A 25,193-nucleotide genomic window follows, 5' to 3' on the forward strand; every position below is an offset into this window, starting at 1 on the left:
ACTCCTGCAGGCATTTGAGTGGGCACTCTCTGGTCCCTCTGGAACCTTCCCCTAACCTAGCCTCCTGGCCCTGCCTTCTCACCTGCCAGCTCTAGACTCTTCACTTTTAGCAGAGCCGCATAAGGTGAGGTTCAAAGCCTGGCCTTGGCTTTTGACCTTGACAACTCCAGGGGTGGCCCTGGCCATTCTGTTTGCTCCTTCAGGTCCCGGTGCTCTCTCTAGACCCCTTTCAGTGCCCTTAAAGTAAGAGGTGGCTGAAGCTACTTTCAAAAAACTTGGAGGCGGAACAAGGCAGAACTGTCCATTCCTCACTCACCGGCCTTGCACTTGTGGCCCACAATTTCAGGTGGCTAGCTGAGGTTAAATAGCCGAGATGCACAGGATCAAAGCCATACTCTCCTTCTCTTGGCATCGGGGTCCAGTCAGCAATGATACTAAAAAAAAAAAAAAAAAAAAAAAAATGCGACACTCAGGACAGCAGAGGCATGACCAGTCAGAAGCGATCCTGGCGGTAGCACAGAAGTAGGATCCCAGAGGCCCCCTCTGCTGGACCAGGGTCCCATCATCCCTTTCGATAGTGGACCATGGAAAGGTCCCTGAGTTCTGGGACAGGAGGGGCTGGCACACCCAAGATGGCAGGTGGCACTTAGCAATTCAGGTCAGCAGCTATCTGCCAACAGCTACGGACAGACGTGTCAGAGTCAGTGTATCCGTACGATCCCAGTGAGTATCGGGGCTGCCTCCGAGCGTGGGGGCTGACACTGCTCCCACACGGGATTCTGAGCCCTCCCGGGATAGGGCTGTGCTGTCCTCTTTGGCGCCTGGCACAGGGCCTCCCCACGGAGCTCACGCGCGGTCCGTGTTTGTTGAAGAGCAAGGGATCAAGGAGCTCTTGGACGTTAATGAGTAAATTGGGGCTGATGACACCCTTCCCGTGAAGGTGCCTGGAGCTTCCTGACTGCTGTCTCTGTCTAATTACCCTGCTGACTTGTCCGCTGCCTTTTTTTTTTTTAACAGCTGGAAGTCTGGGGTTGGAGGCTCGCACTGCATTTGCTTCAGTGTCTCCCACGGAGAACCTGCCTGTGTCATTCAGACATGGCACGAGACGGTCTGCCCCAGTGAATTTTGATAGCGCTACCCGGGCCATCTTGCACCCAACAGTTGTCTTCCTTCTCCAAATGATCCCGACATGACATATTTGTTTCCTGAGACTGAACATTACCACACCTCGATGGCTGAAAACCACAGAAACGGATTCCCTCACAGTCCCCGAGCCCAGAAATCCAAAACCAAAGTGTGGGTAGGGCCGTGTTCCCTCCAAAGGCTCCTGGGAGGATCCTTCTTTGCCTCTTCTGGCTTCCGTAGCTCCCGGTGTTCCTTGGCTGGTGGCCGCATCTCTCCAGTCCCGGCCCCTGTCTTCATGTGTGAAGGTCTCTCAAATCTGTCTCTGCCGAGCTCTTGTCATTGGGCCAAAGGATCCACGATGATTTCCTGTAGGCATCCTTAACTTAATTAATTATATCTGCAAAGACCTTATTTCCAAAAAAGATGACATTCACAGGTTCTGGGCATTCTGGGCACCTGTCTTCAGAAAGGTCTGGGTGGCTCAAGACAAATTCATATCCTGCACCCCGTATCAGATACGCAGAATGCACTGAGGTACCCAGTAACCCACACGGGTTTTCATTTCTGGCTCCAGGAAGACCGCTATGAAAAAGCAGAGGCTCTATTTTTAATTCCCTGGCCTAATAGCAGCCAGAACACCCGAAGGGAAATTTGCACCTTCAGCCCCTCCCTCTTAAAGTTCCCATCCAGGGGCGCCTGGGTGGCTCAGTCGGTTAAGTGCGTTAAGCACCCGACTTCAGCTCAGGTCATGATCTCACGGTCGTGGGTTCGAGCCCTGTATCGGGCGCTGTGCTGACAGCTCAGAGCCTGCAGCCTTCTTGGATTCTGTGTCTCCCTCTCTCTCTGCCCCACCCCCACTCGTGCTCTGTCTCTCTCTTTCTCAAAAATAAACGTTAAAAAACTTTTTTTAAAGTTCCCATCCAGATGAAGCTTGGCATAGGAGGAAAAGTTTGAATTCTATGGCAAGAGACCAGGATTCAAGTCCCAGGAGTGTCTTTTAGGCACCACATAGCCTTAGGCAAGCCTCAGTTTCCTCATCTGGAAAATGGGGATGATAATAATATCAGAACATTAATAATAACATTACCTGCCCTCTCAGGACCAGTGGTGTAAGTGAGAATTTACATCTTTAAAAATGCTAACGTATATGCAGAAATTATGTGTTACAGAAACTGTAGTGTTGAATGGGGCTCACGAGTTACATTGCCTCAGTTTGAATCCCGATTCTGTGTGCCCCTAACCAAGTTCACTGATTTTGCTCTGCCTCTGTCTCCCCATCTTGTCACCCATTACTCCTGATTACTCATAACACATTATAACGAAATTATTTTCTTTATTTTTTTAAGTTTATGTATTTATTTTGAAAGACAGAGAGAGCACAAGTAGGGGAGGGCAGAGAGAGAGGGAAAGAGAGAATCCCAAGCAGGCTCCATGCTGTCAAAACAGAGCCTGACATGGGGCTTGAACTCACAAACCTGAGATCATGATCTGAGCCAAAACCAAGAGTTGGACACTTAACTGACTGAGCCTCCCAGGCACCCCTATAATGAAATCATTTTATGTAGTAGCTACCAAGGATATATTTATTTATTTATTACTTTTTAATTTTTTATTTGTTTATTTTGAGAGAGAGAGAACGCAGGACAGGGGCAGAGAGAGAGGGAGAAAGAGGATCCCAAGCAGGCTCCACACTGTCAGTGCAGAGCCCGACATGGGGCTTGAACTCACGAAGCCTGAGATCATGACCTGACCCAAAGTTGGATGATTAACTGACTGAGCCACCCAGGTGCCCCATAGTTGCTACCAAAGATTTAGATGAGGTGAATGATTTAAAATAAGCATGCAATAAATTGTCACCACCACGATTACTTTGACTCCCCATCCAATGGGGGGGGGGGGAGGGGGAAACAGCAGTGGTGGTGAAGGACAGCAAAATTTGAGGGATCACGGGGGTGACCGTGCATGAGAAAGCTTCTATCACCTGGCAAAGGGAAACCAGGTGTGCGTAGACCAGGGGCTCCCAAGGGGGGCGATTCTGCCCTTCCGGAGACATGTGAGCGATGTCTGGAGACACTTTTGGTTGTCACACAGAGTGGAAGGTGCTATCGGCCCGGAGGAGCACCATGGGACAAACCCCAACAGCAATCAGCTGGCCCCAGAGGTCAGTCGTGCCTAAGCTGAGGACCCCTGGGCTAGACAGACCCCTCCTGTTTAGTGTGTGCGCCCTGCAGAGAAGTCTGGGACTGACCCCCGTTCCCATCAGCAAAAGGAAGCCTCTAGTGCGGGCCCAACTACGTGTGGTTTGAGCACTCAGCTCAGACTCCTAGCAGGTAAGACGGACTCCTCCCTAAAGCCTGCTGTGCTCACCCGATTCCGCCGTGTCCCCCTGGCCCTCCTCTGTGCGACTCTGAGAACTGGAAGCAGAAGATGCCAGAACTTCAGCGGGACTTTCCTGCCTCAGCAACAGGCTCACCCGGGAACGAGAAGTCAGAAGGCACTCATTTCTGACAGCTCCATGAAAATCTGCTCAGAAGCCAATCTTTGGAGTCCCTGGATCATGAGACTATTCTCGTGGGCCCTCGGGAGTAGAATCACTCGTGCTGATGGCCTTGCTTGGCCACTGTCCCTGTGCCACACTGGCGATCAGCTCCAAGTATCCGTCCCCCATAAACGCTTGTCCAAAAGCAGCTTGCCCGGCAGGGGCTGCGCTGTCGCGGGGGGGCCAGAGCACGCGGACTAGCTCCTGGCTGGAAGACACAGTCTTGCGTATCCAGGCATCTAGTCAGTAGCTGGGACCCATTCCTCCTCTGGCAGAGGGGCTGGCCGGCTGGCGTGGTCACTGGGAGATGTGGTGAGTTCCAGCATCAGCTGGCTCGTGAGATGCATTTTCTGTGTGTGCCATGGGTCCCCTCCCCCCCTCCTCCCATGACACCAAAAGGGGCTGGTTTCAACGGCTGGCGTCTTCCCCTGTCCCTGAGCTTTGCAGATGGCTCTCGGGGTAGCATATATGGCTTCCTCTGGAAGAGACGAGGCAGGATGTGACATGACACATGACAGGATGCAGAGCCTGGGTGCCTGGTTCTACCACCCGTATGGGGTGGGAGTTTGCACACCTTGTGTATTCATTTCCCGAGGTGGCTGTGATGAATTTCCACAGACGGGTGGCTTCACATAACAAAGTGTATTCTCTCCCAATTATGGAGCCTAGATGTCTGAAATCAAGGTGTTCGCAGGCCATGCCTTTGCACTAAAGGCTCCAGGGCGGGGGCGGGGGGGGATCCTTCCTTGACTCTTCCCACTACTGGTGGCCCCGGGCATCCTTCGACTTGTGGGCGCATCCCTCAGATGTCTGCCTCTGTGGTCACCCATCTTCTGCGTGTGTCTGTGCTCTGCATGGCTAATTCACAGAGATAGGTCTGATCGCATTTAGGGCCTACTTGGGTTACCCAGGATTATCTCCTCCTCTCAAGATCCTTAACTTAATCACATCTGCAAAGGCCCTTTTCCCAAATAAGATCACATTCACAGGTTCCAGGGATTTGATGGAGTTATTTTTGGGGCGGGGGGCATTTTTCGCGAGCCCTGAGTTACCCTCCGGCTCTGAAATTCCCCAGGCGATCCCCAGAGGGTAGACTGCATCTCTCCCAGAGTCTCAAGTGGATGCTTTTCAAAGCACTTTCACAACTGTCATTTTGCTTTGTGTTGCCGACCTCCTAATGAGGCACCCAGAGGGGCTAATGTTAAACCCATCTAATTGATGGAGTAGCTGAGGCCTGGAAACTCCTGACTTGCTCTCTCCTTGGGTTATTCGGCAGATTAGAGCCAGGAGCAAACCTCTTGGTTTCCCTGGGGCCATCCTTCTTCCTTGTAGAACCACTCACCAGGGTGCACGCTTTGTTCTGGAAGCCAAGGAGGGTGATCAGTCGAAGCCTGCCGTACAGATGCAAGCCCACCCAGAATCCCGAACTCACACTCGTTTGTAGGTGCGGGGTTGGGGGAGTTGCATGTGACTTCACTGTGGCCCAGACGGCAGCGGGTTCCCAGGGTCTGGCTACAAGCGGTCAGAGATCTCTTCTTCCCCGCGGGAGTCTTCCTGAGCAGGGGGATTCTCCCCAAACCCAGGAACTGAGAGGCTAGTGGGGACGCTAGCAGAACGAGAAAGATGGGCTTTGCCTCCTAACAAAAAAAGATTTTAATAGTCTTAGGACAGATCAAATTCAGGGATGGTCAGGGGAGGGGGAGGGTCCTTGTTCCTGTCCCTCCCCTGCCTGGGACTTGCAGATCAGGACAAAAAACTGTCCTAGGCCTCAGTTTCCTTGAAGTAACGTTGATCCGACTTGGGGGGTGAAGGGGCAGGCAGGGGAGTCGTGCTGGGTAGAACATCCACCCCTGGCTTTGTAATCTAATTCAGCAATGAGGATGAAGAGATAATGACAGCCAAGTGTTTGGAGTTCTTGACAAGGAACATGCAACATTGACACAAGGTATCATTACCTTCATTACTAGTCAGGAAGACGTGGGGGTGCCAGTTAGGAATGGGCGAGGTGAGAGGTGAGTGCACTGCCTCAGGATCCCCGGAGGCCACGGTGGGTGCCTGGGCTGGAAGTGACCATTATTTATTTATTGTTTTGTTAAGTGCCTGGGCGCCTGTGCTGGCTGTGTGTGTAAGGCAGACGGAGATAAACCACCCTAGATAACCCCCCCGGGGTCAACCCTCTGTAGGTGGGTGGAAGTTAAAAACTCTCCTTTCTCTTCCCGCAAACAAAAACACCTTCCTCGTGGGCCTAACGTGATGCCACAAATGCCCACCATTAGCTCTCGCTCCTTGGGGGTATACGCTGCTGAAGCTGTGCATCTGGGTGAAGGCATCTCACTGCCCGGGAGGAGGAAGGCAGTCACGCTGGCTCTTGGAATAGAACACTCCCATTTCACCCAGTCCTCGCCCTTGGTGCAGCAGGAGCCTGGGGACCTCCCTGTGAGCACAGCGGGGGGGGGGTGGGGGGTGGGGGGAGGGCTTGGCTGCTGGACCCCTGCTGGGTGATCCCTTAGGAAGGGAGGGGTCAGCAAGACTGGAAGGTGAGGAGGGAAAGGTCAATGCAGACAGCCTCCTGCCCCCAGTGGCTTCCAGATTCAGCGGAGGAATTAAGACACCGCCACCAAGCAAATGTTTAACTAGCGCTCAGAACAGGGAGCACCTTCAAGGGTCAACAGCAGTTCTAAGTACCAGGCATACGATGCTTTTTAACCGCGGGCGGGGGGGGTGGTTCACCTGTCTCTCAGACGTCGAGGAGGGACTTCAGGATCCTCTCCTCTGAAAACAACACTTTCCTGTGTATGCAGGCGTGCACACACAACACATGCTTTGTATGCAGTTTCTGGGGTCCACCGATCCCTGCAGCCCGCCCCAGGACCCCGGGCAGGGGCACTTCTTTACCACACTCACATCTTCTGCTTTCACTTCCTCAGTCTGCAAGTGCTCACTAAGCCTGGGAGGTAGGTGCAGCACTGCCCGCTTCCTTAGACCCAGAGACAGCACACATCCTCCTCCAGGCCCCGCAGCTTGTGAGGGTCCGAGCTGGGACCAGGACCACCCCCTGCACATCTCCTCCAGTCCTGTGTTGTGCTTCCAGGAATGCCCTCTACAGAGAACACAAGGAGAGTGGGTTCCCTCTGGAGCTAGGCAACGCAGCTGCCCTGGCCACCCCAAGCCTGGGTCTTCTGAAAACCACGTCTTTAGAGCTCATTTATAGGCATATATGCAAAAGGACCAACCGGGTGATAGAGCTAATGAGTCCTGGGGGATTCAGACAGAGATGTCATTACTGAAGACTTTGATGCCTAAGCTTCCAAATGGGAGAATATTTCTAAATCATCTATTCATCTAACACAGTTCACACGCGGGGCACCTCCCAGGTAAATTTCAGTTCCGTCCCCCGCCCCCGTGAGTAAACCCCAAACTCTTTGCGATGGCCTCTCTGCTCTGGCAGGGCCTGCAACTTGCTTTTCTCCCTCTCGTCGCCTCTTGCCACTAACTTCCTTATCGGTTACGCTCCACCAACCCCGGTCTTCTGCCAGTTCTTCGCGCTTGCCACGCTTTGCCCACCCCAGGGCCTTTGCACTTGCTGCTCCTCCTGCCTCGGAATCTTTTTGCCCCGGCTCTTCCCACGGCTGGCTCGGTCTCAGCTTGAATGTCACTTTCTCAGGGAGCTCTTCTTTGACTTTATCTAAGAATATCCTTCATGATTCTCCAGCCATCTGTTTCTTTCTCCTTAGCACTTAGAACAATCTGTAGCTGTTTCATGTCTTTATTTGCTTACGTACTTATTATCTGTCACTCCTTTGAACATCTAAAGTTCTGTGAAGGGGGGAGCCCTGTTGTCTTTATATCGTCAGCCCCTGGCTTAGAATAAGGGCTCAGTTACTGAAGAATGAATGGCTGCAAAGTATGTTTGGAAGGAGAAGTATTCCTTAGCCACCACTTTACCCCACTTAGTGCAGTAATACAACCGTCATCTGGCTCCAGAGTGGAGTGCGATGCTGCCCTACTCTTGAGCTGCTGGGATGGTGACTTGCCAAGATGGCGGCCTCTGGGGCCACCCAAGAAACCAAGTTGAAAAGATAGAGGTCCCATAACCTCAGCTTTGGGAAGCAAGAAGAAATGCAGTGTGCGGGAGAGGTCATGATGCTCCTAACTTAAGACAGTGATCCTGGCTTTAAAAAAAAAAAAAAAAAAAAAAAGTCCTGCCAATCGGATCCATCCTCTAAGGAAACCATCCCATGGACAGTTTTATGACAAAGTCTGAAGAATAGGCAAGGGCCGCACAGGGGACTTTTGGAAGTCGTATTGCTTTCTTAGGAAAATGCTGCTGGCTTCTGGAACTGCAGTTTAATTAAATTCAGTTGGCTGGATACCTTCAAAGGCTGTTCCAGGTCCTTACCAGCCCTCACAGACACAGACATCTTCCAAGCAAATGTGTGAGTGGGAGAGTGGTGAAGCAATCTCTGGCAAGATAAGGCAGGCATTCTCCAATCAAGGATCGTACCCCCCAGGCGTGCAGGGGGCGGAAGGGGGGGGGCAGGAGGCCGAGGGACCCGAGTGCCTAGTCCTTCCTGCACCTACCCTGTCCTGCCTCCCAGGACAATGAAGGGCGAGACAGTGCTTCCTCTGTGGGGGTGGTGCGGGGGGGTATCACGGCTCTCAGAGAAACACCGAAAGGGCCAGACAGACCCACATCACCTGATCTCTCAGATTCTTATCTGATTTCTTCAGATGCAGACTCTCCCAGGGTGACTCACCTCTAACCCAGGGGTGGAGCCTGCCGGCGAGGTTTCTCAGGGTTGATCTCTCAGAGAAGAAAGGTTTGGGGCCCACAGGGGCTGCCGTCGAACTGAACTGGCCTTTGCCACTGACCTTTGCCACGCGCGTACAATGAGCCGAGGACTATACTGCACATGCACGCCTCCCATCTCATTTGATTGCGTGGACGACGTCTGGGATGGTTTTGTTAAACCCATCTTCCAGATGAGGAAATCGAGGCACAGAAAGGCAACGATCGCTCGCCCAAGATCACTCAGATTGTTAAGTGGCTGGTGGTGTAGGTTGAGATGGTTGAGTTCATGCATTTGGCACTATTTATTGATGACCTATCACTATTCATTATCAGGCACTATTTTGGGTGCTAAGGATATGAATAAAAAAAAAAACAAAAAACAATCCTCACCCTCAAAGAGTTTAGTCTTTCTTTTAGGCTTAAGATTGCATCTTACATATTTGTATGTTTATTTGTCTCTTTCCCTATTAGGCTGCACAGTTTTTATTCATTTATTATTATTTTTTTAATGTTTATTTATTTTTGAGAGAGAGAGAGACAGAGCGCGAGCAGGGGAAGGGCAGAGAGAGAGGGAGACACAGAATCCGAAGCAGGCTCCAGGCTCTAGGCTGCACACTTTTTAAGAACAGGACTCTAGCTTCCAGGACCCCTTGGGCAGCCTGTTGAAGCCTATGGATCCCTTTTCAAAACCATGCTTTTCAGTGCATAAAATACAGCACGTGGGATTGCAAAGGAAACCAATTATACTGTAATACAGATATCACAACATGAAAAGCCAAGTCTGTGAAATAGTAACATATGAGCTTCTTTATTATGTCTGGAGTAACAAAATCTTGCCACTGGTCTATCTACTTCTGCAGTTTCTAAGTTTCAAGGAGCACAAATGATACTTTGCAACAGCTGTTAGTGACACGGAAGGCTCCGCATTTGTGTGAGTGCTGAAGGCACAGCAACTGATGACACTACCGCGGTTTGTCACCTGCGTTCCCAATGGAAGAAAATGCCGCCTTTACTTTTTACTGAAAGTAAAAACGGTATTTTTTTTCTCTCCCAGCTACACGCACGAACCCCTGAATTCTAGCAACGCACCTACAAGGAATCTGACATTGAATGCCAGGCTTAGGACCCTTATGAATCAGGGGCATTCTGCGCCCCGCCCCGTGTGTGTTGCTGTCCATGAGCACCGGGGGCTGGGAGGGCCGCAGCATCTCAGCTGGGAAGGACGCCTCCTGCCATCGTGGTCCTATCTCGTTCTGATTGAGCGCTGGACTGTCCAGGTTCTCCACGTCTTCGGGGAGGGTTCGGTGATGACACATGGAGATCAAGCCAGAAATAAAGGCAGGAGGGCACAGTGTTCAAGGCCATGGCCCTGGCGGGGGAGGGGGGTGTGGGGGTGGGGACACTGGAGACCAGATTCACATTCAAGTGCCCCACTCGTCCACGATGGGTCAGGACTCAGAGTCCCGCCTGTACGATGAGGCCGAAGAATGTGCATAGGTGGGGTCGCTGGGAGGACCCAACGACACAGAGGCATGGAAAGTGAAGGTATAGTGCCTGCACGTGGAAAGCGCTCATTAAAAGATAACTGTCGAAGTGCCACCTTGCACCTTCACTGCTTATCTGGAGCCTCTCTCCAAAGCCCACGGACTACAGCAGACAGCATGTGAGTCAAAGCTCTCCAGACTGCTGTTTCTCCATCACACTTGGGATCCCGCTCCAGGATGTGGCTGGGCACAGCTGGGAGAATCTCCCCGTGGGAGCCTCGGAAAGTTTTTCTCTCCTCCCCCCACCCCCCAACCGGCCCAGCCCAAGCTGAAGAATTTGGCAGTAAATGCTTAACCATTGGCTGGATGGCTTTTCTTTTCTTTTCTTTTCTTTTCTTTTCTTTTCTTTTCTTTTCTTTTCTTTTCTTTTCTTTTCCTTTCTTTTCTTTTTTTTTAATTGTCCTCCAAAGCTGGAGTTGCTGAGTGAATCGTTAAGGGAGCAAATTCCAAGAGCGTGAGTTTCTCTTGTTTCCCAGGACAGGTTTGGGCCAAGACAAACCCCAGTGATGCCAACAGCAGTTGCTGGAACAGTGCAGCTTAAAGCTGACTTCTCGGCAAGTCTTTTGGGGCTCTGTTTGAACGGTTCTCCTCTCTCCTTCCACCCGGTGATTAAAGGAACCACATATAACTTTCTCCTTATGTCTCTTTCCCCTTCCTCCCCCCATGTGCCCCCTTGGAAAGGCTCTGCAGAGTCCCTCCGTGTTTCTCAAAGAGCCCCGGAGCTGCGGCCTCTTGATTTATGTCCCCTTGGCAATGCGAGGTTGAAATGGCCTGAGAATACTGAATAACTGGAAACGAGCAAAGGAGAAGGGTGGGGCCAGTGGGAGGGTCTGATGGTGGCTTATGCTTAGCCCTCCCCCACCAGACCAGAGTGGTCGGTGGACCCCAGAATCTGAGTGCCAAAGGAGAATCAAACCAAGTCACTGGAGCTTGAAAAAGAAGTCAAGGTTGTCCAGAGAAACTTACAAAATCGATCATTTCCGGGTGCTGGGTGAATCCTTGGGTTTTCTCCTTCCACAGAGCCTTTCTCCTGTTCACTCTGGGTTCAACATGTACCCCGAGGGGAAATAACAGAAATTTGAATCCCTTGGTCCCACTCCTTGCAGGAGCTCTCTATCAGTTGAGTTGAGTACTTGTGTAAAAGAAGTTGGGGGTCGAATTTTTTGAGTTTGGTTCTGCTATAGATCTTGCCTGAGCTGTAAGCATGACTTTCATCCCCCATACAAGGTTGTTTCTGGTTCCCGAATTAGATCTGGAGTGATCTGAGGGCAGGAACTATTCTTCCCTCCTTCTCTCCCATCCTTCTCCCCCTTCCACAAATATTTATTGATCACCTACTAGATGCCATTGTCGTCTCTTCTTGGCCTCCACACTAACACCGGGCTTGTGTGTATTCTACTAGGTGCTGGATGAACAGATGAATGAAAGACAGTTTTAGGTGGGACTCCAAAAACTAAGTCAGGATCTTCAGTTTTCCTAGAAGGTTGGATGTGTGGTTAACATCTCAGAAATGGGATCCCAAGGGCACCTAGGTGGCTCAGTTCATTGAGGGTCTGACTCTTGACTGCAGCTCAGGTCATGATCCAACGTTGTGGGATTGAGCCCTGTGTTGGGCTTGATGCTGAATGTGGAGCTTGCTTGGGATTCTCTCTCTCTCTCTCTCTCTCTCTCCCTCTGCCCCCTCCCCTGCTTGCATGTGTTCTCTCTCTCTCAAATTAAAAGATGAAAGAAAGAAAAGAAAAGAAAAGAAAAGAAAAGAAAAGAAAAGAAAGAAAGAAAGAAAGAAAGAAAAAGAAAAGAGAAGGAAGGAAAGAGAAAAGAAAAGAAAAGAAAAGAAAAGAAAAGAAAAGAAAAGAAAAGAAAAGAAAAGAAAAAGGATCCTGAGCGACAGAGAGGTGGGCCAGGACTGGAACTAGAAATGAGGATCCCTGGTTGCCATAGGGGCACTTGTACCCCAATGTTTATAGCAGCACTCTCAACAATAGCCAAATTATGGAAAGAGCCTAAATGTCCATCAACTGACGAATGGATAAAGAAATTGTGGTTTACATACACAATGGAGTACTACGTGGCAATGAGAAAGAATGAAATATGGCCCTTTGTAGCAACATGGATGGAACTGGAGAGCGTTATGCTAAGTGAAATAAGCCATACAGAGAAAGACAGATACCCTATGTTTTCACTCTTATGTGGATCCTGAGAAACTTAACAGGAACCCATGGGGGAGGGGAAGGAAAAAAAAAAAAAGAGAGGTTAGAGTGGGAGAGAGCCAAAGCATAAGAGACTCTTAAAAAATGAGAACAAACTGAGGGCTGATGGGGGGTGGGAGGGAGGGGAGGGTGGGTGATGGGTACTGAAGAGGGCATCTTTTGGGATGAGCACTGGGTGTTGTATGGAAACCAATTGGACAATAAATTTCATATATTAAAAAAAAAAAGGATCCCTGGTTGCCAGTTCCAACTGGGCCGCCATCTTTCTGTATGGGTCTGGGAACAATCTGTCTAACTTTTTGTGCTGCAGCTGTCCTATCTGTAAAATGAAAGCAATCTCAAGACTTCTTTCATAGATTTAGAGTTCTGTAATTCTCTCAAACCTTTACCCCCAGATCCAGTGAAATCAGACCCTTCCACAACAGAATTAGGGGACCACCAGATTCGCTCCCAGTGAATCTACTTCTTGGACCGATTGGAACTTCCAGTGCCTTTTCTTGTTCCAGAATCTATAGTGTCTCCCAGTTGCCTGTCACAGCCAGTGTACTCTCCTCTCCTTGGCTCTCAAAAGATAAACAGTCTGTCCACAACCCACAAATCTTCCATATGTCTCAGCACTCAACATGTGGAATCCCTGAGTCCAGTCGGGCTCTTTTCCTCCCTGACCCTGATCTGCCCCGTGGCCTTTACTTCTGTGCCCTTCCTGTTCCATTTCTGACTTCTAAACCTTAGCAATTTCATAGAGTCTCTAATAAAGCCAACCAAATTTGGGGCACCTTGGGTGGCTTAGTCGGTTAAGCGTCTGACTCTTAGTTTTGGCTCAGGTCATGATCTTGTGGTTCCTGAGTTCCTGTCTTGAATCGGGCTCCACGCTGACAGTGCAGAGCCTGCTTGGGATTCTCTCTCTCTCCTTCTCTCTCTGCCCCTCCCCACTCTCTCTCTCAAAATAAATAAATAAACTTGAAAAAAAAATAAAGTCAACCAAATTTAAGTGGATTTTGAATAATAGGTCACCCCAAAACAAGAATTTACTACAGGAAAGAAAAAATTGCTCATAATTCCACATCGAAAGCCAAACCCTGTGGACACCTTGGTTTACTCCCTTCAGCCTTTTTTTTTTCTTTTTAAATCTGAGCAAGGTTTTAGGAGATGAACCACCAGACTTGACTTATCGATCGCCTACAGTTGACTGACTGTGGGGGTTGCTTTTAATCTTTCACTATAGTCTACGTGTTGTGAGGAACATCCTGTCACTGAGCCATTTTACATGTCTTTAATTATTTCCTTGAGCTAAATTCCTAACAGTAGAATCACTGGGATGAAAGGCCTTTTGATGATGGGGGGGGAGGTGGGGGTGGATGAAGAGAAACCATGTTGAGATCCAAATCGTTCTGTGAGTCGAGGAGCATGCTGAGTGAGAAAGTGACAACCCCCATCTTTTTCTTTGGGGATCGACCAGTTTTACAGGCATCCTGGCACCCTTGCTTTCCTCCCTACTAATGTTCTGGCCCAACCCCAAGCTTCTGAGACCTCTAGGATAGGTTCTCTAAAGGCGGTATGCTCAAGAAAAATAAATAAATAAATAAATAAATAAATAAATAAATAAATAAATAAATAAATAAGCAAGCTGCCGGTGTATCTCTAGCTGGGACCGAGGATTCCAGAGCTAAGTCTCTCCTGATTCTCCTCCACCCGATTCCACCCCCCCTCCTCAGTTGATGGAACTATGCACTTGGGCATATGTGATTGACTGTGGTATTAAGAAAATATGTATGACACAATGTTTTTTAGCTTTTTCCAAAGATATTTATATCACACAAATGGCATGTTGGGTCTTTTTTTTCCCTCCTCTCAACCACTAAGACTGAATAAATCAATTGTCCTAATCAAGCTAATGGAGAGGATGTGGACTGGAAAGGTAGGTGGGAGGGGGCTCTTTGCCTGAGCCTGCTGCCTCCTTATCGGCGGGGGGGGGGGGGGGGGGGGGGGCTGGTAAAGCCGCTTTCAGGTCTCTGGGCCTCTGTTTCCCTGTCTTGGAGATGGGCATGGGGTTATCTGACCGCTCGTGACTTCACAGGATAACAAGAGCATCGGAAGCATTTGGAGTTCCTTGGAAGAAAGTAGCTGCATGAATTTTTAATCCTCAATTTTCAGCTCTTTGGAGCTGTGTGGAGGAGCGGAGCTGTAAACACAGAAAACTTACCACTACATTCTAGTTTATAAGGTTTTTTGTGTGTTTTTTTTGTCTCGCACAATCCCACAGATCTGACCTTACGAACAACTCAGAATGTGGGGGGAAATGCAGTTTGTTGTGGTCGTTGTTATTACATAAAAATTAATGGCTTGGCAAACACAGGGATCACTCCGTCATGCTGAGGTCATGTTTACACCAAGTAAATATATTTCAAGTTCCTAAACCTTCAGCAGCACTACAGGGCAGAACTGAACACAATTCCCAAGCAAGACTCAGAATCCCGTGCCAGAGTCGCTATGGCTCTGAAGGGAGACTTTACTGTGTGCTCTTCCTGTAGCCAGAACCCCATCGGTCTCCAGATGCCTTATGGACAAAGCAGGGTTTTTCAGTCCCTGACTTACAGAGGCCTGCTTACTCACTGAAGAGTGAAAAACAGAAAAGAGAAATTCATAAGGACATAGGACCCAAGCTCAGATCTCATTCATTGTTCATCCTTCCACTCACCATATATTTACTGAGCAACCTAGAATATCCGAGGGACCGTGCTAAGTGCTGGGGAAGCACTGGACGGCAAAGGCAGAACTGTCCCGGCCTGGGGAGAGGTCGTGGTCAAGCCGAGAAGATGGACGTTGACCAGTAAACACACAAGGAGATGCAAAATTACAACTGAATGGGGGACAACAAACGGAAGGCTGTGTCCTCAGAGGGGAGTCAGATCTAGCCTTGGAGATAAGGGAAGGCAGAAGTCACCCGCATACGCAAAGGCCCCTCTTAAGAGACAGTGGCACCTTTGAGGGTATGATGGGCCAGAGCTGAAAAGTGAGGGAAGAGACCTAAAAGATGGAGTGAGGATACCCACTGGGATGGGAGGAAGAAGAAAAATAAAATAAAAAGGAAAACAGCAAGAGCCGGCAAGAAATTGGAAAAACTGGAGCCCCAGTGCTCTGCTAGTGAAGAATGCAAAATGGCGCGGTTGCGTGTAAAATGGAAAACAGTCTGGCATTTACTCGACAGGTTAAACAGAATTACCGCACGACCCGGCATTTCCATTTCGAAGTGTATACCCCCTGAAATTAGAAGCAGATGTTCAAACAAAAACTGGTACACAAATTTCAGAGAGGCACCATTCGTAAGAGCCAAGGGTTGGAAACAACCCTGACGTTCACCAGCGGATAAACAAAAGGTGATATACGCATGCAATGGAATAGTCTTCAACCACACACACAAGGATGAAGCCCTGAGAACATGGTGCTGAGGGAAAGAGTAAGTCATAAAAAGCCACAGATGGTAGGGTTCTGTTTATATGAAATGTCCAGGATAAGCAAATCCATAGAGACAGAAAGCAGATTGGTGCCCAGAGATGGGGCAGAATGGGGTGCAGGGGAGGGGGGAGGGGAGGCAGAATGGGGGGTGACCCCTAATGGGTAAGGAGTTTTGGTTTGGGGTGATGAAAATGTTCTGGAGTAAATAGTTCTGACGGATGTACAACAATATGGATCTATTTAATGTCACTGAGTCACACACTTCAGAATGGTTAAGAGGTAAATTTTATGTTATGTGTATGTAATAATAATAATAATAATAATAATAATAATAATAATATGGAGCTAGGGAGGGAGGGGGGCCAGCCAGCTGGTGAGGGAGCTGGATAATGTGTTAATACTGAGAACAATCAATAGACCATCCTGGCTGCAGGTGGGGAAGGAATGGAAGTGAGCAACACGTGGCGGGGGGGGGGGGGGGGTAGTGGTCCTGGAGACAGATGTGGACCAGGGGGCACAGTGCTGGTGGAGAAGAGTGGGCAGATCCGAGTGATATATAGCAAGAGCGTTATTGAGGGCACGCCAAATAGGCCTACTCTGTCCCCTCATATACATTTGTGCACTTATTTATGGAGCTTGGAGGAAAGTATGTGTCCTCGCAGGGATGCTGGGAAGCATGCGCGAAGAAGACCCTTGGATTCAATTTTTTATTCTTCTCGCTGCCAGACCTGGAGCAAAGAACTTCATGTCTTTGTGTTTCAGGTTTCCCCCCTGTAAAATCAGGACCCTAAGGCCTACTTTATAGATCGCTGTGTAGAGACGGGAAGGGATAAGCATATACAGCACCTGCCCTAGCTAATCTTCTGGAATTCTTGGGAGACCCACATGAGCTGCTAACCTTTCCAAGAACACAGATCACCTAGGGAAGCAGCCCACACTGCTGGGGCTGAAGTCACAGTTTGGGGAGGCAGGTCCCTTGAAGAGATTCTCCAAAAGCGGTGATTTTATAATCTCAAAGGTAATAGATTACAGTTGTTAAGGCTATGATAAAAAGGCAGAGGACTCTAGGAAACGGCGGCGTAGCGTAGATGAAAAGCAAAGTCCCCCCAGAACGTTACCGGCTTTCTTCTGCCCTTGCCCCGCCCCCTGCGGAGCAGCCCCGCCCCCAGCTAAGCCCCACCCGGACCCCGCCCCCGATGTTAGCGCGGGCTACGCCCCCTCAACTCCCAGCTCCCTAGGTTGGAGGCTCCCACCTGCGCGAAGCATTTGGTACCCAGGTGGGAATGGAGGGCATTTGATGGGCGGAGATGGGAGGGCTGGAAATTGACAGGGTGAGAATTGGGGAGACTAATCCCTCCCCCTCCGGTCCCCGCTCTTCACTCACCCCCTGGTTGAGGGCCTGGGCCTTTGCATAATGTAAGTACTTATTTAATGCAAGCCCCAGCTCCAGAGTTCTTCATTTGTCTTTCTGTCCTTCACATGCCAATGTGCTTCCGCCTCTTGTCTGTCTAGGTTGACGCGCCTGGAGAGGAGGGTGCTTCCCAACGGCTCCTGTTCGACCCCCAACCCCGGGCCAAGGGCACGGAGAGAAGCTGGGGCGGGGACCAGCGGGAGGAGAGAGAGCACACCATATGACAGGCATTTGGAAACAGATCCCATGCCAACTTGGGTTCTGTCCTTCTCTCCAATAAAAGGAACTTTTCGCTTGTGTGTGTGTGTGTGTGTGTGTGTGTGTGTGTGTGTGTGTGTGTTTCAAACACCCTCTAAAATTTTTTATTTAAAGAGGCTGGTTCGTAGCCATCTGATTGGAGGCATCGCAGTGCAGAAGCGAAGCTGAGTCCGGCGCGTGCTGGCGCGCGCGCGCGCGCACACACACACACACACACACACACACACACACACACACACACACCCCTCCCCCCCCCCCCCCCCCCCCCCCCCCACACACACACACACACCCCTCCTCCCGAGGTTTTCCCGAATGTATCTACTCCGGTTACAACTAGACGCGGCCCCTCCCCCACCTCGCCTTTCCCCTTCCTCCCCTCGATCTTGGGAGGAGCATTCTCTGTGTCTTCCCAAGTCCCCGAGGGGGACCTTCTATGGTGGAGTGGGGGTGGAGGGTCCTACGACGAAGACCAGAAAGAACAAATTAGATAATCAAAAGAATTATAGTAATTGCTTTCACTTTCCCCGAGCCCGCTCTGCGGATGCTCTCCCCCGCCCCTTCCCTGGCTTTCTGTCTGTCGGGAATACTCGGTCTTTCCGATCCCCACCCCTCCCCCAGACTCCTCCTCTCCTCTCCCCTCGCTCGCGCGTTCCCTCTCTTCCTCCGTTTTCTGGTGTGCTGGAACGTTCAGCGGAATATGATGAATGATCACCTGTCACGGCTTGTTTATTATAATGCAGGCAATCAATTACACATCCCCAACGCTGGCCGGCCCGCAGGAAATTTATATGCTCAGCACAAACCAATGTGAAAATGGAATCTCATTTGCCAAATGTCTTTCTCCCCGTACAGCGCGATGATTACAGTCTGTGTTTGTTTCAACAGTCGCGTACAACTGACAGTGCCATCATTTACTGCCTGGCTCAGGTCACGTTACTCTAAGGCTTTATTTATTGTGTTACGATGGCCAGCACAGGAAAAGGACAAGGGTGTCTGTCAGGGATGCCACCATGTTAAAAAGTGGGCGGGCCGGGCCGGTTCCCGGCGCGGGCGACACTGCAGTCTCAGCCCCTGCCCTGGGCTCTGCCTCCCCAGGCCTGCTCCCCCAGCATCCTTCAGCGGGGGCTTCTGGGCCCCCTGGGGGGAGGCAGCTCTGGGTGTCAGACGCTCCACAGGTTCCGGGGCTCAGATCCGAGGGACCAGCGTTGGAATTCCGGGTCTGCTACTGCCTAAGTTGTGTGTAGCTGGGGATTCACCCTCCTTATCTGGAAAACGGGAGTTTTAATACACTCCTGGCAGAAACATTGTGATGTCTGAGATATCAGAGGTGTGGATAAATGTTAGTGCTGGTGACTTCAGATCCGGCTCTGGCCAGCCTAAGGCCCACCCATCCGGAGGCAGGGAGGAGAGGTCCCATTAGAAGAGAGATGTGTTGGAATTCATGCCCTGTGTTAAAATCTCTCAGCCCTCTTCTTTCTGAGACTCGGCTGTCTCAAGATCTTAAGTTTCCCTTCCAGGTGGAGTTTTGCACTTTTGTTTCCTCTGCGGGGGACACATAGTGTGGTTTGGGGAAAATAAAATGATCACTTTTGCTCTACTTCCGTCGCTATCATTGTAAAAGTACGCATGGCAATCCCAGCCCCGCCAGCTGTGTGACCTCAGGCAGGCTGGTCCCTTCACCTCTCCCAGCCTTGCATTCCTGCCTTGCGAAGTGAAGAGTAACTTCTCAACTATCCGCCCCGGTCTTGCTGGCAGGAATCCAGAGTGTCCATGGGTGTAGACGGGGTCGTGCAACCTGGAGCATGCGCTGGTCACCTCTTCCCATGGGGAGTTCTGGTTGGTCTTAGAGGTTTTGCTGCATAAAGCGTTGACCCAAATTTGTAGCACTCGCAGTACTCCACATAAAGTAGGAGATCAGTAATGAGGGACAGGCAGGGTCTCACAGGTGTCTTCAACTGCTCTCGTGTTGTATCTTTCTTTATTATTTTGTGTATTCATTTAATGGCTGTTCCCAGCATATAGTTTCTATTTGGCACATCCTAAAGGAATCAGTAAATGTTCGTGGCATTAATGGATGGATGGATGGATGGATGGATGGATGGATGGATGGATGGATGGATGGCTACTTAAATAAATTCATCACAAGGAAAGAAGGAAATTCATCACAGGCAAAGAAATAAATTCATCACTGTTGTGAAAGGGATGGGCCCTGGTGAAGGAATAGTTCCCACTCCTGATCTCACGGAATCAGGCTATTCTACACATGCCCAGCCTTGTGTGGGTGCCCAGCGTGATACATACTACACGTATTCAGACAATGCCCACTGGTGACAGATCACACGCACGTCCTTCTGGCTGCTCCTACTCACCCCTCACACCAACATCCCCTGGACAAACTTCCCACCATCCTTGCATCCCACATTGCCTTGAAATCTCTGTGCTTCCCTAAATGATGGGCTCCTCACGGACAGGCAGCTAGACCTCATCCCCAAAATGCCTAGCAAGGTGGCTGCTGAAAACAGATGCTTTTCAGTCAATCAGTAAAGGTGATCTTTTCTATACGCTGATGTATGGAATACGACTTAGAATTCCATTAAACCATGCCACGTCAGGGGAAAAAATGATGCAGGTTCGTATTTAAAAAGCAAAAAAATTAACAGCTGCCTCATATATTTCGGTCAAGTGCTTTGGATTTGTAGAAGGGATTTCTTTCTATAAATATAATTATTAGTCGCCATGATTATAGTAATAACGGGGGCGGGGGTAGCACAGAGCTCTGCCTGCCCAGCAGGGTGGGCTCTCGGTAGAGCTGGGTATTCCCTCTGCTGACTTGCTTCACTAGTTGACTAACAGACCTTATTCCCTGGCCGAGCCGATTCATATGCGACCAATCAAGTACTGTGGGATCCTGGGGGAAAAGCAGCCTGTGTTTGCTGCTGCTTTGACAGTTGAGGCTCCAAGAGGGGCTGGCAAACAATGGGAAATGAAACATTTGAGTGGTTGCAAAAAATTCCGTGGGAAATCCCCCCTGGTGATATTTATGTGCCATGGCTGTGACAAGGGGGGCTGGGGGCTTTCGATTTCAAGGGTTCTTGAGCAGACCACAATGGTGTTCTGAGACGGCATCCCCCGGGAACAGCTCTCCGGAGCCACAGAAGGCCAGTCTGTCTGTCCAGGGAATACTGGGCCACATGCATGATGTTGGTTATGAACTGCAATGGATTGCCAGGAGCTCACCCACAGCTGTGGGGCTCAGGCCTCTGAACCTGAACCTTCTGCTGTAAAACAAATTCAGCTTAACTGCTCCCCTAGATTTTCCCTAGCCTCAAGAGCCTGGGGGCTGCCCTCAGGCTCAGCCCCGCCTCCCGAATTGTGGGAACCTTAGCCCCCTGCAGACCACTCCCATCTAATTGAAAAAGCCAAAATCAGGGCCTCATGCACTCCCCATGGCATTTTTTCTGGGTAACGTGTGACCTTCTTCATTCCCATTTGTAATGGACATTTATTTGTCTGTTGCTCCCCCCACTCCCACCCTTATTAAGAGAATAAAGTGGACTGATATTAACCAGTCTTTGCTTTGCTTTCCCTAGAACTGAGACATATTCAAGACTGCCCACTGTTGCTAATGTCCTGCTGCTGCTGCTGTGATATCTGTGTTTATAGATCAGCTTAAAGGTGAGGTTTATAGCTTCTTAGAAACACTTAGGGGGTAAGAAAACCGAAACTTCTGGGGATAAATAACTTGCCTGTGGGTATCGGTTGGTCCTGAGGTTTCAGTTGCAAAATGACAAGCTCCTATCTAAAATGGACTTAAGCCAGATCCAAGGTGTATTGGATTGTTTAACTGAGAAGAAAGAGTTTTATTAGCTTCAGGCACGGCTGGATCTAGGCCCTCAGTGAAGTCTTCAGGAATTTGCTTCTCTTTGGCTCTTTGGCTCTGCTTTTCCCTGTATTGGGTTCATTTTTATTTTTTTAATATTTCTTTAATGTTTATTTATTTTTGAGAGAGAGAGAGAGAAGAGCAGGGGAGGGGCGGGGGGGGGGGGAGGCGGGGACAGAGGATCCGAAGCGGGCTCCATGCTGACAGCAGAGAGCCTTATGCAGGGCTCGAACTCACGAACCTTGAGATCATGACCTGAGCCAAAGTCGGACACCTAACCAACTGAGCCACCCAGGCCCCCCTGGTTTTGTTTTTAGATGGGCTCTCTCCACCCTTTTACATTTTCCTGAAGTCAAATCCAAGCTTTTTCCTTGGATGAGGGTTAGGTCCGGTGCCATCTGATAGGTCCAGCTGCCCGTTGCTAAATCAATGACTATGGCAAGGGGGACAGAATGACCTGATTGCCCAGGCCCCAGTCATGTGCTCCCTGCCCAAGCACAGCCAAACCACATGCATGCAGCAAGAGTGAATGGGTCCCCAGCGAATACTGGACGCTTTTATCAGAAGGAGGAATGAACACTGTCTGTGCAGGAAGACCTGATGTCCTATACTCCCATGTCACGCTGTCAGGAAGGGGCAGGCCAATCTGCCCTCTACCTTCTCCATGCTGCGGGAGACCACCTCAAGGACCCCCTGATGCTCTCGCCCTCCCTGGGACTCCAGCTCAATCCTGCCGGGTGAATTCATGCTGGTCGGCAGTTTTCAAAATGTGCATCTTGGGAGCTTGCGGGAGAGAGGAAGAGAGTGGAGGGGAGGCAAAGAGGATGGGTGACAGAACTCAGAGGCTGTGCCTACAGGAAGGACCCCTCCTTCTGCCCCTATTTCAACCACGCGGCAATCAATTCTTGCGTCCGTTCGTACCTTCCGTTCCCTTGCACGCTCTCATTTCAAGAAACAGCTCCTCGTATTTTTACGGCTTGAAAATCAAGTGATTTTTCCACAACGCTTGCCCTCTCACTCATTCATAAATGAGGAACAACAGCTCAGAAAGAGGCGGGAACTTGACCAAGGCCATGCAGCAGGACAGTGCAGAGCGAGTCCGAGAAATCACGCCTCTGGACGCCCACCATCTCCTGCCCTTCCCACCTGCAGGGCTGCAGGTGGGTTAGAGATCCGTGGGCTGAGACCACCACATGCACCCCCGCCACACAGGGCTGATTTATTAGCCAAAGAGGCAGATCTTAACACTAACGGAGCAGTTTCCAGAGCAGAGCGGAAAGAGGGAAGCTTTTTGAAGCTTTTTTTCTAGTCTCTGGGCACAGGCAGCCACGGGGGACTCGCTTTGTAGGTAGGATCCTACCAGAAGGGAGAACAACAGCCAGATTCCTGCTACTCCCTCCTCATTCGGGGGGCTTACATCACCGTTCCAGAAGAACCTTCGTGAGTAAGCCATGTGCTTCTGTTCAGGATGTTTACAAACAACTAACTGTTCTGCTTTGCGCTCCAGGGTCTGGGGAGCTGGTCTCCTGGCACCGGCCCTGCCCCATATTTCACACACACCTTTGTGCAGCAAGGGCCACTGCTAATCATCAACTAACCCTTCTGAGTGCTTAGTTGTTCCCGGAACTGTGTGCTAAGTGCTTGACAGGTATCATGTCATTAAATCCTCCCGTAGGTACCATTGTTACCCTCATTTTACAGGGGAGGAGACAGAGGTGCAGAGGGATGAATTAATTTCTTCAAGGTCCTCAGAGAGCTTCAAACTCAGGCAATCAGAGTCAAGCGCGTGAGCTCTTAGGTACCTTGCTATGCAGGACGCATGGCGAGCGCTTCGGACAAGGAAGAGGTAGACTGTCACCACACCGGCACACAGACAGACAGAAAGTTCCCTGCTTCCTTCATTCAGTCCCTTCCTTCCACCACCCAGGGGCTTTTGGCGGAGTCTGAGGAGCTCTGGGTTTCCCTTTCTCCTTTTCTCCCACACTCTCTGCCCCGTGGCTTCAGCAAACACGCACAGGGGATTCCAGGGAGAGAACTATTATATTACTGAGTGGGCACGGCTCATAAGGTGCCAGCGGAACACGGGTAAGTCAGGTACAGAGAGGCACGCGGTCTCATTACTTAGCCTACCTTGCAGCAGCTTATTGAATTAGTGCGATTCGTAACATCTTCAACTTGGATCTCCTCCAGGCCAGCCAGCTGGTGCATTCTGTACTACTCAGCTCGCCTTAACTCAATTAACTAAGCCGGGCTGAGCCGGGCTGAGCTGAACTCAACAAGTATTTCTTAAGCACTGAGCTGGCTGCAGGGGGAAAAAAAAAAAAAACAAAAAAAGAAAAAAAGAAAAAAAAAAAAAAACCCAAAACACAAAATCAAAAAAAAACAAAGGAGGGTAAGGTGCAGACTCCACCAGACGCGGCCCTGACGGAGATGCCCTGCGTTCCCAATGGCACGATATGGCACCCTCACTTCTCAACTTCTCAGGGCCACCTCCGCGGTGCTTCCCACGTCGGCACACGCCCCCTGGGTTGTGATGTGCTGTTTCCTATTTTTCTTTAAATAAACGAACTTTCCTTTAAGCAAACTAATTTCCTTCTTTAAGCTTCATGTTTAAAATTATGAAAACAAAAGTGACGACATAAAATCAAGCATTTTGAAGGGGACGGTTCCGGGGGCATTCGGTACCCCCACGGAGTTGTGAAACCACCACCCCCTCCGTCTCGTCGCCAAACATTTCCACCACCCACCCCCGAAATAAAACCCCACAGCCGTGAAGCAGTGTGTCCCCAACCCCACCTCCTCCAGCCCCTCACGGCCGCTAATCTACTGTTGGTCCCCGTGGGTCTGCCTGTGCTGATTTCACACAGATGGAATCATACAGTGTGTGGCCTCTTGTCCTTGACTTCTTTTACCCAGAATCATGTTTTCAGGGTCCATCCACATGGGAGCATGTATCAGTATTTCATTGCTCTTTATGGACAAATGATATTCTACTGTATGGATAGACTACATCTTACTTACCCATTCATCTGCTGATGGGCATTTTGAGCCAATTCTGCCTTTTGGCTATTGCGAATAGTACTGATAAATAAGGGTATTTTATCTATTTATTTTATTGAGGTATCACTGACATAACATTGTGAAAATCTGGAACGCTTCACGAATTTGGGTGTGATCTTTAGGGCAGAGGCCATGCCAATCTCTGTAGCGTTCGGATTTTCATAGATGTCCTGCCGAAGTGAGGACATAAACTCAGGGAGTTTATTAAAAAAAAAATTTTTGGGGGGCGCCTGGGTGGCGCAGTCGGTTAAGCGTCCGACTTCAGCCAGGTCACGATCTTGCCGTCCGCGAGTTCGAGCCCCGCGTCAGGCTCTGGGCTGATGGCTCAGAGCCTGGAGCCTGTTTCCGATTCTGTGTCTCCCTCTCTCTCTGCCCCTCCCCCGTTCATGCTCTGTCTCTCTCTGTCGCAAAAATAAATAAACGTTGAAAAAAAAATTAAAAAAAAAAAAAATTTTTTTTAACGTTTATTTATTTTTGAGACAGAGAGAGACAGAGCATGAACAGGGGAGGGGCAGAGAGAGAGGGAGACACAGAATCGGAAACAGGCTCCAGGCTCTGAGCCGTCAGCACAGAGCCCGATGCGGGGCTCGAACTCACCGACCGTGAGATCATGACCTGAGCTGAAGTCGGACACTTAACCGACCAAGCCACCCAGGCGCCCCTCAGGGAGTTTATTTTAAAAGGAAATTACTGTAGGGCCACCTGGATGGCTCAGTCGGTTAAGCGTCTGACTCTTGGTTTCGGCTCAGGTCATGATCTCACGGTTTCGTGAGCTCGAGCCCTGCATCGGGCTCTGTGCCGACAGCATGGGGCTTGCTAGGGATTCTCTCTCTCTCTCCCTCTCTCTCTCTGCTCCTCCCCTGCTATGCTCTGTCTCTCTCAAAATAAATAAACTTAAAAAAATAAATAAAAGGATGC

General features: G+C 49.9%; 1 long non-coding RNA gene and 1 other non-coding gene across 2 annotated transcripts; one reads left to right on the top strand and one right to left on the bottom strand.

Moving 5' to 3' along the window:
* Positions 1-16,943: 16,943 nt before the first annotated feature.
* LOC147575314 (uncharacterized) lies at positions 16,944-17,376 on the top strand. Its single transcript, XR_015242700.1, has 2 exons — positions 16,944-17,082; positions 17,179-17,376. It is a non-coding gene; the product is annotated as an uncharacterized LOC147575314 (long non-coding RNA).
* A 6,980-nt stretch (positions 17,377-24,356) lies between these two features.
* Positions 24,357-24,461, bottom strand: LOC112870537 (U6 spliceosomal RNA). Its single transcript, XR_003224492.1, has one exon. It is a non-coding gene; the product is annotated as a U6 spliceosomal RNA (small nuclear RNA).
* Positions 24,462-25,193: the final 732 nt, after the last annotated feature.

This window comes from Puma concolor, chromosome D3 (assembly GCF_028749965.1).
Source record: "Puma concolor isolate L17-30 chromosome D3, mPumCon1.1.hap2, whole genome shotgun sequence".
Taxonomy (NCBI): Eukaryota; Metazoa; Chordata; class Mammalia; order Carnivora; family Felidae; genus Puma; species Puma concolor.